Source organism: Rhinatrema bivittatum, unplaced genomic scaffold (genome assembly GCF_901001135.1).
Source record: "Rhinatrema bivittatum unplaced genomic scaffold, aRhiBiv1.1, whole genome shotgun sequence".
Lineage (NCBI taxonomy): Eukaryota > Metazoa > Chordata > Amphibia > Gymnophiona > Rhinatrematidae > Rhinatrema > Rhinatrema bivittatum.
This window is the reverse complement of record NW_021820989.1, coordinates 33,388-51,003: the sequence shown is the minus strand read 5'-3', so window position 1 is coordinate 51,003 and position 17,616 is coordinate 33,388.

Below are 17,616 nucleotides of genomic sequence, written 5' to 3'. Positions count from 1 at the left end.
ATTATCCACTATGATGCCTAGATCTTTTTCCTGGGTGGTAGCTCCTAATATGGAACCTAACATCGTGTAACTACAGCAAGGGTTATTTTTACCTATATGCAACACCTTGCACTTGTCCACATTAAATTTCATCTGCCATTTGGATGCTCAATCTTCAAGTCTTGCAAGGTCCTCCTGCAATGTATCACAGTCTGGTTGTGATTTAACTACTCTGAATAATTTTGTATCATCTGCAAATTTGATAACCTCACTCGTCGTATTCCTTTCCAGATCATTTATATATATATTGAAAAGCACCGGTCCAATTACAGATCCCTGAGGCACTCCACTGTTTACCCTTTTCCACTGAGAAAATTGACCATTTAATCCTACTCTCTGTTTCCTGTCTTTTAACCAGCTTGTAATCCACGAAAGGACATCGCCTCCTATCCCATGACTTTTTAGTTTTCGTAGAAGACTCTCATGAGGGACTTTGTCAAAATGCCTTCTGAAAATCCAAATATACTACATCTACCGGTTCACCTTTATCCACATGTTTATTAACCCCTTCAAAAAAATGAAGCAGATTTGTTAGGCAAGACTTCCCTTGGGTAAATCTATGTTGACTATGGGCTTCATTTTCCAATATTGCATTGGTATCGCATGCGATACCAAAAAGGGGTGTACCTTATGCTAATAAGCATGTTTTATTGCAAATTGCAATACCAGCTATGCGAAAGGCTGTTATCGCAAGTTGCACTATTAGTGCAATTTGGGCTACATTGCCAGTATATATTGCAGTTCACAATGTTTCTGGACAAGCCTATTTCAGTATGCTGCAGGTTTGGAGAGAGAGAGAGAGAGAGAGAGAGCACCTTGCTATAGTACCTCCTCCCTAGACAGGTATTTGTATCCCTATGGGAGGCCCACCTAGTAACTAGAGGTGAGGGTTAAGTATTAGTGTAGGGGGTTAAGGGCCACTTTGACATTCAACGTGAGATGTACGAACAGAACAGTGGTCTCTTGTGAAGATTTGATGGCCTTCGGAGTGAGGAAACTCACTCCAAGATGAGATTTGGGCAATGTTCTCTCCACCTAGCTTGTTGTTGCCCAGGTAGAGAGTCCATCAAGCTAGGTGGAGAGAACATTGCCCAAATCTCATCTTGGAGTGAGTTTCCTCACTCAGAAGGCCAGCAAATCTTCACAAGAGACCACTGTTCTGTTCGTACATCTCATGTTGAATGTCAAAGTGGCCCCTAACCCCCTACACTAATACTTAACCCTTGAGTTACTAGGTGGGCCTCCCATAGGGATACAACCCTCGAGTTACTAGGTGGGCCTTCCATAGGGATACAAATACCTGTCTAGGGAGGAGGCACTATGGCAAGGTTCTCTCTCTCTCTCTCTCTCTCTCTCTCTCTCTCTCTCTCTCTCTCTCAACAGGCCTGTCCGGAAACATCATGAACCATGATAAACCTTTACTGGCATGTAACGCAAATGAAAGAGGTGTAGTTATTGGCTGCGTTAGGAGCCGTGCTAACACTGCAGCTGTTTCGTGGCACATGATAAATCATTTGCTCAACCCCCTGAATACAAAATTAAAAATTTTCATTCTCAAATCGTTAACAGCTGTTAGTGCAATTTGCGGAATTATCACCCGCAGTAACTCCTTGGAAAATGACCCCCTATGTTCCATTAAATCATGTCTTTCTATATGCTTTACAATTTTGTTCTTGAGAATAGTTTCCACTATTTTTTCCCAGCACTGAAGTCAAACTCACTGGTCTATAGTTACCCGGATTGCCCCTGGAGCCTTTTTTAAATATTGGGGTTACATTGGCCACCCTCCAGTCTTCAGGTACAATGGATGATTTTTTTTTTTAATTATTATTTTATATTTTACATTTTCAATAATTACAATAGATGTCAAAGTAATACAGGCTTAGTAAATATATAATTTGAAAGAAGACATTTCCTTTACCATTTCCTCAAACTAACTTAAATATACAATAAACCAATTAATTAAATGATGAAACTATATTTCCTGTACTTAACTTATATACAAGTAAAGGGAGACCCATTTTAATTTTAAGCAATACTATCAAAAACTATGTTACCAAATTACTGAAAGTAAGGCAGCTTATTTTTATCTTGCTGATTATTTATCTTATCCTTTATCTAGAGTCCATTGATGTGTTTGTGTAAAGTTTCCCAACTGGTCAGGATCATAAAAGACATATCTATTCCCTTCCACTCTCATAACACATTTGCATGGAAATCTCAATATAATCTGAGCTCCATGCAACCTGGCCTGGGGCAACAAACTCAAAAATGTCTTCCTTTTCCTCTGGGTTTCTTTTGAAACATCTGGATAAATCCAGATTTTTTGATTTAAATATAAAACCGACCTATATTGCAGAAACCTTTTCATTATTACATCTCTGTCCATTGATGACATAAACTTGACCAGCAATGTACCTCTTCCTTCCACTTAATGTTGTTGTGAAGTCTCCAAGAACACTGTAATATTTAATCTATTTCCATCCATATCCATCTGATTTTCTGTATCTTCTTTAAGTCCAGTCACAAAATAAGCTTTATATATAACCGGCAATTCTTCATTTGACATTTTCAATATCTCTTTCAAATAACTTTTTAATTGCTCCTTTGGAGATATCAGCTTACATTTCGGAAAGTTTATTATTCTAATGTTAACATTTCTCAGTTCATTCTCTAATATCTCCAATCTTCTATTCGTAGCTGTTTCTCCTTTAATAATGGAGTTTTGAACTTCCTCCATTTTCTTTATTTTTCCTTCAATATATGTTGTTCTCTCTATTTGACCAGCGGTAATCTTTTTCACATTGGAAATCGAGTCCTGGGTTGTTTTAAATCCCTCCGATATTGTCATTAGGGAATTTTGAAGTGTTGAAATTGCAAACCATAAGGACTCTAATGTTATACTTTGGGGTCTTTCCAGTGGTTTTAAAGTAGTAAAAGGTATCGGTTGGAGGACAATATTCAAATCATCTGTGCCTCTAGATAGTTCAGTTGGTATTTCTAAGATAGATCCTCCTTCTCCTACGGCACTAAGCTTTCAGAGGGATCCCCTGCCCCTACTGGGGTGGACGCCGTCAAACCACCCTCTACAGCAGGAACCTCGATCTCCCCTGAAAAGCGCGCCCTAGGTAAACTCACCCCAGCTAACGACATCCATTGTCGGGGGAGCTCAGCGCTTACAGCTTGTGTCCTCACTGGGGGGGAGGGGGTCAGCGGCGCTCCAGGACTCAAATTTGTTTCGCCCGCTGGCGGTAACTCCTGCTCACTCGTCATCACTAGCGCGGGACTCTCTGGAGTTCTAGCTGTCTGAGAGAAAAGATCCGGGATTAAGGTCTGCAACATCGGCAGGTTAGGGGTCCCCAAGGAAGTATCCCTTATCCTGCCTTTCCTTTTCGTATGTGGCATATTTCCAATACATGGAAGGCAACAAGGTAACGTTGTATAGACTTAATCACAGGAGCTTCACTCTGCGTCCTTTCAGATCAGCGACATCTTGGATCTCCCACCACGACAATGGATGATTTTAATGATAGGTTACAAATTTTAACTAATAGATCAGAAATTTCATTTTTGAGTTCCTTCAGAACCCTAGGTTGTATACCATCCGGTCCAGTTGATTTGCTACTCTTTAGTTTGTCAATCTGGCCTACTACATCTTCCAGGTTCACAGTGATTTCGTTCAGTTTGTCTGAAAACCTGAAAACCATCTCCGAAACTGGTATCTCCCCAACATCCTCATTAGTAAACACGGAGGCAAAGAATTCATTTAGTCTTTCTGCAATGGCCTTATATTCCCTAAGAGCCCCTTTAACCCCTCTGTCATCTAATGGTCCAACCGACTCCCTCACAGGTTTCTTGCTTTGGATATATTTTAAAAAAGTTTTTATTATGAGTTTTTGCCTCTATGGCCAATTTTATTTCAAATTCTCTCTTCGCCTATCTTATCAATGTTTTACACTTAGCTTGACAATGCTTATGTTTTATCCTATTTTCTTCAGATGGATCCTTCTTCCAATTTTTGAAGGATTTTTTTTGGCTAAAATAGCCTCTTTCACCTCACCTTTTAACCATGACGGTAATCGTTTTGCCTTCCTTCCACCTTTCTTAATGTGCGGAATACATATGGACTGCGCCTCTAGGATTGTATTTTTAAACAATGTCCATGCCTGTTGAACACTTAACATTTGCAGCTGCACCTTTCAGTTTTTTTCTCACTATTTTTCTCATAATATCAAAGTTTCCCTTTTTAAAATTTAGTGTTAGAGCTGCAGATTTACTTATTGTCCCCCTTCCAGTTATTAGTTTAAATTTGATCATGTTATGATCACTGTTGCCAAGTGGCCCCACCACCGTTACTTCTCTCACCAAATCTTGCGTTCCACTAAGAATTAAATCTAAAATAGCTCCCTCTCTTGTTGGTTCCTGAACCAATTGCTCCATGAAGCAGTCATTTATGATATCCAGGAACTTTATGTCTCTAGCAAGTCTTGATGTTACATTTACCCAGTCAATATTGGGGTAATTGAAATCTCCCATTATTATTGCACTGCCAAATTGGTTTGCTTCCCTGATTTATCTTAGCATTTCATCATCTGTCTGACCATTTTGTCCAGGTGGACGGTAGTATACTCCTATCACTATACTCTTACCCAACACACATGGGATTTCTACCCATATAGATTCTACTGAGCATTTAGTCTCTTGTATGATCTTTATCCTGTTGGACTCTATACCCTCCCGGACATAAAGTGCCACACCCCCACCAAGTTGATCCTCCCTATCATTGCAATAATAACCATCATCATGCCCACTGCTATCATTGCTTAATGTCCTGTACAACCCCGATAATAACCATGAGTCTACTCCTTCCTATCTCAACCTAAGCCAAGTCCTCTAGACACTCAGTAATAACCATCAGTCTGCATCCTCATATCAATCCTTACCCCTTACCCCCCAAACTCCCAGCAAGCAGGAAGCCTACCTCTGCTGTGCTATTGGAGAATCTGAGGTGTTTGGACATTATATTATCATTTTAACCTTTAAATATTAAGCCTGAAATAGACAGACTGGAGACTGCAATTAGCAGAGCCCTCTCAGAAACACCTTGCAGTGCACGGAGCTAAGTTTTATTATGGATTTATTTGTTTTGATTTAGTAAGCATATGTGTCTATTTCAGTGGATAGCTAAGAACATAAGTAGATAAGAAGTTGCCATATTGTGTCAGATGGAGGGTCCATGAAGCCCAGAATTCTGCTCCCAACAGTGGCCAATCCAGGTTACATGTACCTAGAAAGTATCCAAACATTAAATAGAACTCACGATACTAATGCCAGTAATAGCAGCATCTATAAAAATAAATCTATTCCCTAAATCAACTTGATTAATGGCAGTTATGAACTTCACCTCCAGGAACTTGTGCAAACCTTTTTTAAACACAGCTACACTAACTGCCCTAACCAAATCATCTGGCAACAAATTCCAGAGCTTAATTGTAGATTGAGTAAAAAAGAATATTCTCTGATTTGTTCTAAATGAACTACTAGCTAACTTCATAGAGTGCCCTCTAGTCCTTGTATTATCTGAAATAGTAGATAACCTATTCACATTTACTTGTTCTAGACCTCTCATGATTTTAAAGACCTCTATCATATCCCCACTCAGCCATCTCTTCTACAAGCTGAACAGCCCTAACCTCTTCAGCCTTTCCTCATAGGGGAGCTGTTCCATCCCCTTTATCATTTTGGTTGCCCTTCTCTGTACCTTTTCCAGTGCAACTATATCTTTTTTGAGGTGCTGCGACCAGAATTGAACACAGTGCTCAAGGCGTGGTCTCACCATGGAGCAATATAGAAGGCATTATGACATCCACTGTTTTATTCACTATTTCCTTCCTAATAGTTCCTAGCAGTGTTTGTTTGTTTGACTGTCACAGAACACTGAGCCAACAATTTCAATGCATTATCCACTATGACACCTAGATCTTTTTCCTGGATGGCAACTCCTAATATGGAGGCTAACATTGAGTAACTATTGCATGAAAGTTTTCACTATATGTATCATCTTCAACTTGTGAATTGTGCAAGGTGATACATATAGAGAAAAAAAGCTGAGGAACTGGTAGAATTTACTAATTTTTTTTTTAATAGCTGGCTCCAAATATCTGCACTTTTAGGGGCTTGATCTCTATGCTTGGAGCAGGAAGTCTGCTTCTACTGTGCTCCTCTCACCCAACCCTTCACCCATCCACCTACCCATTTGATAGTTTTTTGTATATAACTTCTTTACAGCGTTAATCAATTAATGTGTCACAGTCTTACCTGCTATGCAGCCTCCCAATGCCACGGATCAGCCTCCTGTGTAGCCTTCCCTCCACCAGGGGTCCTCAGCAAACTCTGCTCTCAGAAACACAAACTACATTCTCACTGATCACCTGATGGCTCTGCCCTACTTAACTCAGCCTGTCCAGTCTCTCAGGCCTCTTCATTGAGTCACCTCAGCTCCTTCACCTGGTCACCTCCTTCTCAGTATTCTACCTTGCCTTGCAGCCTACTCAGTCCTCCTGCCTTGCCTTGTGGCCTATCCAGGCCTCCTGGCTTGTGGGTTATCCAGGCCTCCTTTCTTGATTTCTGGCCTACCCAGGTCTTCTGCCTTGCCTTGCGGCTTCACTTGGCCTCTTACCTTGCTTTGTGGCCTTCTGTCTTGTTCTGGGCCCTTCTAGGCCTTCTGGCTTAGCTCTACGTCCTCTCAGTCCTCCCTGCCATGCTTTGTGCCCTTTTGGTCTTTTCTATATAGCCTTGTGCCCTGTTTAGGCTTTCTTGTTTCATATTGCTTGTCTAGTCATGTCTGTTGGCTAGTCCTTGTCTAGTCCTGTCCTTGCTCAGTCCTGTTCTTGACCAGTCCTGCCCTTGTTTGCTCTTTGCCCTGCCCAGTCCAGCTCAGTCCCTTGTCTATTTCCCAGGCCTTGCCTTTGTCCTGGATCCAGCTCCCAGCCAGTACTTGTATTCAGCTGTGATATTTGCCAAGAGGAAAATCTTTCTGTTCCCCAGAACCCAAGTGCTCAGCCAGTGGGGGAGGGGACTGTTTAGGCAGAAGACCAGCTCCACTCTTGTCCTGAAATCCACATTGACTTTTATTATTTTAATAACAGTAGCAATAATAATGATAATTCTAGTAATACTACTGCAGCTAATTAATAGAGGTATGAAGCAGAGGGAACGTGTGATTTTATTGGGATTGTATAATTATGATTGTCCTTTTAGGGGTTTTATGCACATGTCACCTGATTCATGCATACTTTTATGCACACTGCAGAAAGGTGTTCCAGAAGGGGGATGGGGAAGAGTGGGAATCTGTGTACATAGTTTTCAATTTTAAGAAGTATTGTGCACAAGTTAATTCTTGCATGTGACACCTTTCAAAGAGGAGGTGCAACCATACATGACATAATTTCGAACCAATGCAACCAACTGCCTGGGAATATTTAAAGCTAGCTTATGCACATCCGTTCACGTTGAAATACTCAGTAAAACCTCTGAGGTGAACTTTCAAAAGATGTGTGCATACAAAAACAGCACATACGCACATAAAATAGCATGTACATGAGAATATGCTAATTTTAAAACCTGCAACATGCGCATGTATATCAGAGACTATGAGTAAACTTGTGCTTGTAAAAAAGGGCAGGTCAGGGGCATTCCAGGGAGGGGCCCACATTTACATACTGATATTGTTATTTAACAACATAACAAAGTGACGCACGTACATTTTTACTTGTGTATATTTACTTCTGCTCATTATCTGCTGGAAGCAATCTTAAAAATGTCAAAAGTGAAAAAAATGACTGGATGTTGAGGGGTTGTGGGTGAAATTGTGGGGGACTTCAGGCTGAAGAGCCAGGAGGGTCTTCACAAGTTGCAGATTTGCTGGGTGAGCTGGTAGACTAATTGGTAAAGCTGGTAATTTCATTGGCACACGCGTGTTACAAAACCCCTGACTTAGGCATGTAAAAGCTGACTTAAAGGAAGTAAATGTATCTACATTATGCGAGTAAAATCAATTTGCATATGCCCTTAGAATTCAAAGTACAAATTTGCAGGTATATCATTTGCGCACACTTATCTGGCTAAATTCTGACTTATTCGGTTAAGTAGGGCCTTTGCTGCTACTTAGATGGCCAAATTTGAACTTATCCAGGTAAAAAACACTTTTTATTTAGAGTTAACTAGCACCGGCTATCTTACATCTCTGGATAAGTTGGAAAAGTGATAATTAGATGGACAAGTAGAGCTTTTCTGACTTATCCGGCTACCTGCCCTCCTTAGCCGCATAAAATGGAACTTATCTGGATAAGTCCAAACTTGCATGGTTCACGGTTTCTACATACACATGCATATATGGTGCATATATATGTACCTTTATGCACCCCTTCTTGCAAACCTTTGTGTATATGTAAAAATTTATTTTTATGTTTCCTTTGTTAACTAAGCTGTTTCATTGTATTCGACTAAGGAATTTTTTCCTGCTTTTTCTGTTTCACTGTAAACCGGCATGATTTGCATTTAATGCAAGAATGTCGGTATATAAAAGTTAAAAATAAATAAATAAATAAATATATATTCATATTTTACAACCTTTGCATTTCATTTTCATACACGTTATAAAATTTGCATGTGCCCATACATCCATGTATATGGGCACATGCAAGCAGTTTTGACAGTTATCTTTCCTGTGTGCAAAGTACACACATACTTTACTGCTATGTGGGCTCCCTAATGACAGTACTTTAATGATCAATTTTGATGTATTTATAAAGCAGAGTTGCTTACCTGTAACAGGTGTTCTCACAGGACAGCAGGATGTTAGTCCTCACATATGGTTGACATCATCAGAATGGAGCCCAATCATGGAATACTTTTGTCAAAGTTTCTAGAGCTTTGACTGGCACCTACTGGGAATGCCCAGCATGGTACTAACCCTGCATCCAGCAGGGGTCTCCCTTCAGTCTCATTTATAGTAAAAGAGCGTGCGAAAAATAAAACAAGAAATCGCAAGCGTACCCAATTCCGCGGGGTTGCGGCGAGTTTCATGAGGACTAACATCCTGCTGTCCTGTGAGTACACCTGTTACAGGTAAGCAACTCTGCTTTCTTACAGGACAAGCAGGATGGTAGTCCTCACACATGGGTGAACAACGAGCTGAGGATGCCCGTGCATGTACCAAAAATACCCAAAGACATGCAACAGGCACAACATCAGGGGCAATTTTTGGAGAACGGGCAGCCTGAAATTCCAAGTGGGCCATGGTAGGAGGTGGGTATTACGCTGAGAACAAATTGTGCAGAACTGACTTTCCAAAAAGAGAATCTTGTGCCCAAGCTTTGTACAGGCAATAGTGGGCTGCAAAAGTATTGAGAGAACTCCAAGTAGCAGCTCTACAGATATCAACAAGAGGTACAGACCGAAAGCGTGCTACCGACGTTGCTATTGCTCTAATGGAGTGCGCTTTAACGCGTTCCTGAAGCGGAAGGCCTGCTTCTTGGTAGCAGAAGGAAATACATTCCACCAAACAGGAGGACAGAGTCTGCTTTCCCACCAGGATACCCAGTTTAATGTCACTGAAAGAAACAAATATCTGGGTGGACTTCCTATGGCCTGCAGTGCATTCCAAATAAAAGGTTAGTGCACGTTTGCAGTCCAAGGAATACAGAGCCTGCTCACCTGGATATGAGTGGGGTTTTGGAAAGAAAGTTGGCAAAACTATAGATTGATTTAAATGGAATTTAGAGATTACTTTTGGCAGAAATTTAGGATGAGTGCGGAGGACCACCCGATTATGAAAAAACTTTGTATAAGGAGGGTATGTTACCAGCGCCTGTAGCTCACTGATCCTGCAGGCAGACGTCAAAGCTAAAAGGAAGAGTACTCTCCAAGTAAGATGTCATAACTCGTAGGAGTGCACAGGCTCAAACGGAGGTTTCATGAGTCTCACTAAAACCACATTAATGTCCCAAGCCGGGGCCAGTTAACGGAGAATGGGCTTGAGGTGAAGCAAGCCCTTCATAATGCGTACTACTAAGGGTTGTGTGGAAATGGAGACTTCCTCTGTACCTTGATGGTAGGTGGCCACTGCACTGACATGTACTCTAATGGAGGAAGTTTGTAAACCTGACTCCGACAGATGCCAGAGGTAGTCTAAAAACTGAGTTGTGGGGCAGTTAAAAGGGTCTAAGTCCTTTGAAGAGCACCACATTGAAAATATTTTCCATTTAGAATGGTAAGATTTTCTAGTAGAAGGTTTTCGTGAAGCTATCAGGACCTTGGATATAGAGTCTGATAGATTGAGAGGCTGCAAGATTAGCCTTTCAACATCCAAGCCCTCAGAGACAAGGTCTGAAGGTTGGGATGGCACAATTGTCCATCTTTATGAGATATCAGGGACGGTTCCATGTCTAATCAAATTTGTGGACGCACTGACAGGTCGCGAAGGATGGGAAACCATACCTGACGCAGCCAGTAGGGGGCTATTAGAATCATTAGACCCCTGTCTCTGCTTAGCTTCACGAGCTTCTTGCTGATGAAAGGAAGTGGTGGGTAGGCATATAGAAGGCCTGTCGCCCAGGAGCGGGCGAAAGCATCCCTTGGTGGAGTTCTGTGACTGCGATGTAGAGAGCAGAAATTCTCCACTTTGCAATTGTGAACCGACGCAAAGAGGTCAATGCTCAACCCTGCAGTAGCGGGCTGAAATATCCAGTCCGCTACTGCAGGGTTGAGGGACCACTCCTGAGGCTGAAACAAACGACTGAGTTTGTCCGCATCCACCAAGTAGGTTGCTCTCAGTAGTATGCCGTGAGAGAGAGCTAATGCCCAAATTGTGCTACTTCCTGACATAGGAGGTAGGACCCGGTTCCCCCCTGTTTGTTGATGTACCACATCATTACCTGGTTGTCCGTCTGGATTAGGATTATTTTGTTGGACAAGCAATCCTTGAAAGCACCTAGAGCATATCTGATAGCTTGGAGCTCCAGAAAATTTATTTGATGTTGTGATTCCTCTGCCAACCAGGTTCCCTAAGTCTGCAGGTGGTTGACATGTGCTCCCCAACCTAGAGTGGAAACATTGGTCATAAAGATGATTTGAGGTTCTGGAGCTTGAAACGGTAGCCCTATGAGCAGGTGTGACTCCTGGATCCACCACTCCAGTGAGAGGTGAAGCTGCCTGGTGACATGGACAGTGTTGGACATTGAATGATGTGCATTTGACCACTGGGACTTTAATGTCCACTGCATTAATCTCATAGCAAGGCGAGCCATTGGGGTAACATGGACTGAGGATTCCATATGTCCCAGCATGGCTAGGACATGACGAGCTGTCATGGTTCAGCGAGACTGTATAGTGTGCACCCGAACTGCCAGCGCATGAGCTCGGTCCCTGGGCAGAAAAGCCTTTGCTTGGATTGTGTCGAGATCCGCTCAGATAAAGGAGAGGATTTGAGATGGAATCAGATGAGACTTCTGATGATTGATGAGAAATCCCAAGGATGATAGAAGCCACAGCATAATATGGAGGGTGTGAAGAACCCCCTCTGGCGACTGAGCACTCAGCAATTAATCATCTAGATATGGATAGATGTGAGTGCCTAGTTTTCTTAAGTGTGCGGCTACTACTACCAGGCATTTAGTGAAGACACGAGGGACTGAGGCTAGACCGAATGGAAGTACATGGTATTGGAAATGCTGGCTTCCGACAAGAAACCGGAGGTACTTTCTGTGAGACAGGGTAATTGCTATGGTCATGTAAGCATCTTTGAGGTCCAGAGAGCAAAGCCAATCCCCTTGTTGGAGCCTAAGGTTATCATCCAAAACTTCTCTTTCCGAAGATGTTTGTTTAGGGCACGAAGGTCTAATATGGGACGAATGCCTCCCGTCTTTTTTGGGATTAAAAAGTATCAGGAATAGAAACCCTGTTCCCTTTGGGAAAGAGGAGCTGGTTCTATGGCATTGGCTAGTAGGAGGGAAGTTATTTCCTGCTGCAGATGATGAGAGTGGTCAGACGAAGTCCACCCCGGCCAAGGTGGAGAGTCCGTCAGGATGGAGAGGAAGTTTAGATGGTAACCTTGAGCTATGATCAACTGGACCCACTGGTCTATGGTGATCTGTAGCCACATGGTGGTGAAGTGGCCGAGCCGGCCACCGACAGGCGGGGTGGGGCAGAGGGGGATGACACTCAGTCTCTAGCAGGAAGTAAAAATCCTGAGGCAGCACTAGGTTGTGCAGGAGTCTGTTCCTTCTGAGTCTGTGGCTGTCATGGTGGAGGCTTCTGGAATGGACAGGACGGATGAGTCCGCGCTGGTGGAGGATAATATCTTTGGGCTTTTTAAGCTGGCCTTTTCGTCTTCCGTCTAAACGGTCATTTGGAGGAGGTCAAAAACTCAGCATGAGTGGCCGAGAGCTGACAGAGTGTTTTGTTATGATCCTTCAGCTGTGCCACATCTCCTGGATCTTCTCTCCAAAGAGATTATCCCCTGTGCAGTGGAGATCAGCCAAATGGTCTTGAACCTCTGGGCATAGATCCGAGGACTTTAGCCAAGCTCAATGTCTTACACTTATGCCGGCCGCTGATAACCGGGATGCAGTATCAAAGACATCATACACCAATCGGACTTCATGCTTCCCTGTGTCTAAGCCTTTTTTAACTATAGAGATCAGTTGATCTTGAAGCTGCTCTGGGAGGGTCTCACCAAAGTCTTGCAATTGCTTGAAAAGATTTTGATTGTATTGCGTCATATACAATTGATATGCCACAGTATGTGGGATGAGCATAGAGCCATGGAACACTCTGCACCCTAAAGCATCTAGAAACATCTGCTCCTTTCCATGTGGTGTGGAAGAATGAGGTTTCAGACATTTGGCCCTCTTCTGGGTAGACTCTACTACCACCGACTGATGCACCAACTGCGTCTTTTGGAAGCCAGGTGATGGCTGCACCAGATAAATCACATCCGTCTTGCGATATACAGCTGGGACTGTCCCAGGATGCTCCCAGTTGCACTGCATCAAATCCAGTAGAATTTCATGGACTGGGACCAACATTATCTCTTTTGGAAGATCCAGGAACTGAAGAACCTCCAGCATTTTATGTCTGGAGTCCTCCTCCATCTGCAGCATAAAGGGAATAGTCTTTGCCATCTCCTTGATGAAGTTAATGAAGGAGAGGTCCTCCAGCAGAGATTTACCCCTTTCCTCAGGAGGTGAAGGCTCTGATGGGACATCAGTCGAATCCTGGGAATCCGAGGTGTCATCCATCCATGGATCATATGGCTGATCCCCCGCATCCAATGGTGGTCTTAGTGGTACAAAAGAACCTTCCCTGGCGGGAGCAGATCTGGGCACCGAATGTATCAGTGCCAGCATCGATGGTCTCGGCTCCAGAACCAACAAATTGAGATCCAGCACCAGTGAAGGGCAAAACCGCATCAATAGCATCAGTGGCTTCACCGGTCATCTCAGTGCACTCACTCCTGAAGGTCCCAGGACAGGCTCTGGCCTCGACGAGTCCTCTTTATCTGAAGAGAGCAGAATGGGTGTCGATGGAGCCATGGGAATTGGAGATTTCCTCGGTGCCACCGGCAGGGCACCAATGAGCACATCGAGCTTATGGAGAAGAGGAAGCAGCAGTGGTGGCATCGGTGCAGGCTCCAGCACGGGCACCGGTGCTGGAGTCGGTGGTCTTGAAAGGCACTGGAAGGCCTGGACCACTGCCTCTTGCACCAACCGGTGCAATCCTCGTGGAATGCTGGAGTAGTGAACCCCAGGTCCGGAATAGGAGGCATGGCGGGCAACACCAGAGGGTCCACCATTCCCGGTGGAATTTTGGCTGCCATGCCCACCGAAGGCGGGGAATGCCTCGGTTCATCCGGCTTAGAGGAAGGATTAGACTCCTCAGCCTGGGCTTTTTTCTTTGGTGGCTCGAGACCAGATGATGACGCCACCGGTGTCCCCGAAGTTGATGGCATAGCCCTCCGATGCTTATGCCAGTGCTTCTCACGGTGCTCAGCCTTCCCTGTCTCTAGCTCCGATGACGGGGACATCAAAGACCGAGACTCTGACCGAGACCCCCCTGTATTGGATCGATGGCGTTGTTTCTCTTGGGACAGTGTCAATGGAGTCTGCGAAGATGGGTGCTGCTGAAATAAGAGCACCATTTTCTCTAGACATGCCCGACAGCCCTTCGGTGTCATTTGAGCACAATTGGTACACGTCTCTACATCATGCAATGAGCCCAGGCATAGGACACAGACCAAATGAGTGTCTATGATTGACATTGTCCTCGGACAGTCAGGGCACCAATGAAAACCTGTCGCCATCGTAAATGTCGAAAATTGAGGCCAGCCACGGTCGGTGCCAATAAGACCTATACAGGTCCCCACCAGGAACCGACCTAAAAACGGAAAAAACTTACTGTACGACGTTGCAATTGATGGCAGAGAAGGGAGACCCCTAGGGGTATAAACCTTTGCAAGTTTTGGAACAAATTTCCTGAGAAGAAAATTCATGTCAGGAACTTGTGAAGAGCTCCAAAAATCCACGTGGCCAAAGCTGCATGGAAAAAAAGAGGCTGAATGGATGCAGGGTTACTACCATGCTGGGCATGCCCAGTAGGTGCCAGTCAAAGTTCTAGAAACTTTGACAAAATTATTCCATGATTGGGCTCCATCCTGATGATGTCACCCATATGTGAGGACTACCATCCTGCTTGTCCTATGAGAATATGTGATTTTTAAGCCACTATGAGCTGCTTGTAGAAGTGGCTGATAAATGTATAAAAATGAAAAAGAGGATCATGGCAGCTTGACAAAAACAAGAAATAGTTTAAAGGAAATCGACAAACTCCTTGATTACGAATGTTTCCAAGCTTTCGCTGCTGTCCTTTCCTTAAGCAATTAATCCCTGTGTAATTGCTACTGGGCTACATTTGGCTGGAGGACTTGAATCTGGCAACTGACATACAGAAGAATGCATTCAGTGCTGATTAAGTCTTGGAAATATTGAGGTCAATATTCATTTCCACTTAGCTGGATAAGTGGCACCATTTCAATATTCAGTCATGTTCAGCAGCAGCCACTTAACTGGACAACTGTTTATCCAGCTAAATAGTTATCCAGCTAAGTGAGTGGCAGTGCAGGAGTAGTCAGGGATGGAGCTGCTTATCTGGCTATCTTAGATGGAGTGTTGATGATATTCAGTCTTATCTGGCTGTTAGCCAATCAAGTTAGACCTGCTATTCAGAATGTCTAAAGTTAGCTGGATACTTTTATCTGGCTATTAGACAGAGAGATATATTCCGTGGTGCAGCCACACTGCTGAAAATCCCGGCCAGGTAAACCAGATAGAGGCTGAATATGAAACTCAAAGTGATTTAATATTTAATAACTTTTCATAATGTACTTGCCAGTCATCCATCTAATGCCTTTAACCCAAACTTCATACCAATAAGTTTTATGCCACAGTATTATGCCAGAAACATGCATGCAGCCATCTTTGGTGTGGGGAGTCAGGCTATCAAACTCAATGCCAGATCTATATGACAGAAAAGATTGAGAAGATGTTATTGTTATTGTTATTCAATGACAGATGTGTAACAAAAGAGGGCTATATAGCAAACTAGCGGAATACCTGTGCTTCGCTACTGTGGAGTAGTTGATAAAAACATGTGAGTTTATTTTACACAAGTAGCAAAGTAATTATTTTGAGTAAGTGAGGGCTTCGGAGTTTATATCTATAGATGTAATGTATGATGTACTATTGCATGATTGGCACGTCATATCCTGCATTACGTACTCTATTCATATCCCATGACGACGTGACCCTGGCGGAGTGTTGCGTTAGATGGTGGCATGGAATGAACCATCAAATGTAGGACAGTGAGAAGTGGTTAGTTTTTCCAAGGACATGATAGGGAATGCCGGTGCCAAGTTTCAGCCTTGTAGGTAAATCGGCAAGTGGGAGAATTAGTGATGATATCCCATTCCGACATGACCCTGGCGGGGGGTTGTATTAGATGGCAGTATGGAATGAACCATCAAATATAAGATAGTGAGAAATAGTTAGTTTTTCCAAGGACATGATAGGGAATGCCGGTGCCAAGTTTCAGCCTTGTAGGTACTCGGCAAGTGGGAGAATTAGTGATGATATCCCATTCTGACATGACCCTGCTGGGGTGTTGCATTAGATGGCAGTATGGAATGAACCATCAAATGGAGGACAGTGAGAAATGGTTATTTTTCCAAGACATGATAGGGAATGTCAGTGCCAAGTTTCAGCCTTGTAGGTACTCGGCAAGTGGGAGAATTAGTGATGAGTGAGTGAGTGAGTGAGTCAGTGAGGGCTTTGGCATTTATATATATATAGATAAAGTGACAGGAGGGTTTATAAATGCAGATAATTTCTCCAAGATAGGGGCTATTTTTACTTAGAAAACATGAGAGGTGAGTGGAATCTAATTACACACTACAAAGAGGCGCTTGGCCATGCTAAGCATCTTATTCCTACCTTGGGAGCGAAAAAAAAAAATAGGACATCCTCCAAGGATAAACAGTTGTGTATTTCCTTTGCTATGGAAATGTTTATTTTGTCCTGGACTTTCAGTCTTTTGGAAGAATAATGGCAAATCATTCATTTTTTTCTCAAATGCATATCATTAATTGTGTCCTTTCCTTGTGAGAATATTGCATGTTTCTTGTTATGCTTTTTTTCTGTGTTTCTTTGTGAGTTGGCATGCATAAGACTACCCTTCATCCTGACCTCTGAATCCTTAGAAAAAATATGCCTTTCACTGAACCTGCCACTGGGGCATTTGGCGTCCTTTACAACTCCAACTACATTGGAAGATCCATACCTAATTTTGTTGTTACATCACTCTGCTTTTTTAGTCTCTTATTGCTGGGCAGATCCATTACTTGGGATTCTCATGAAAGGTTAAGAGGAAATATGTTCATACTGACATGAGACAAAGGGATTCTTCTTTATCCAAAGAGTGATTAAATTATTTTTCCAATGGAGATGGTCATGCCTACACCATCAAACAACATCAAAAGCAAAATGAACAAATGTTTTAGAGGAAAGAGGTAAGTGGGTGTGATGTTTTAGTTAAGTTCTAGGGAAAGTTACTGACCAGGTGATCAGCATAACTGAGGTCTGGGAAGATTCATTTTATTCCACTCTAAGGTTTCTCAGTGTTGCCATTCTCTGAATTATAACATCTAGAGAGTTCTTTTCTTAGGTAATGAGAGGAACCTGGGAAATGAGCAGTGCTAAGTGTGAACTAACTAGGAGGGTGGAATACAAATGGGAAAGGTGATAAAGTGCCTTGGATAAGGAATGATATCCTACATGCTGTATGGCTGACAGCTGGGATGAATCCTTAACTGTGTGAACAGGAAAACTTGGCAGATGGGATGGCCCAATTGGTCTTTTACTACCGTCATTTATAATGCAACGGTGACTCAGTTGACCTCTGGTCTTCTTTCAATCTCAACATACTATGCAACTGGCAAAGTAATAATTGCAACTTTAATGCAGC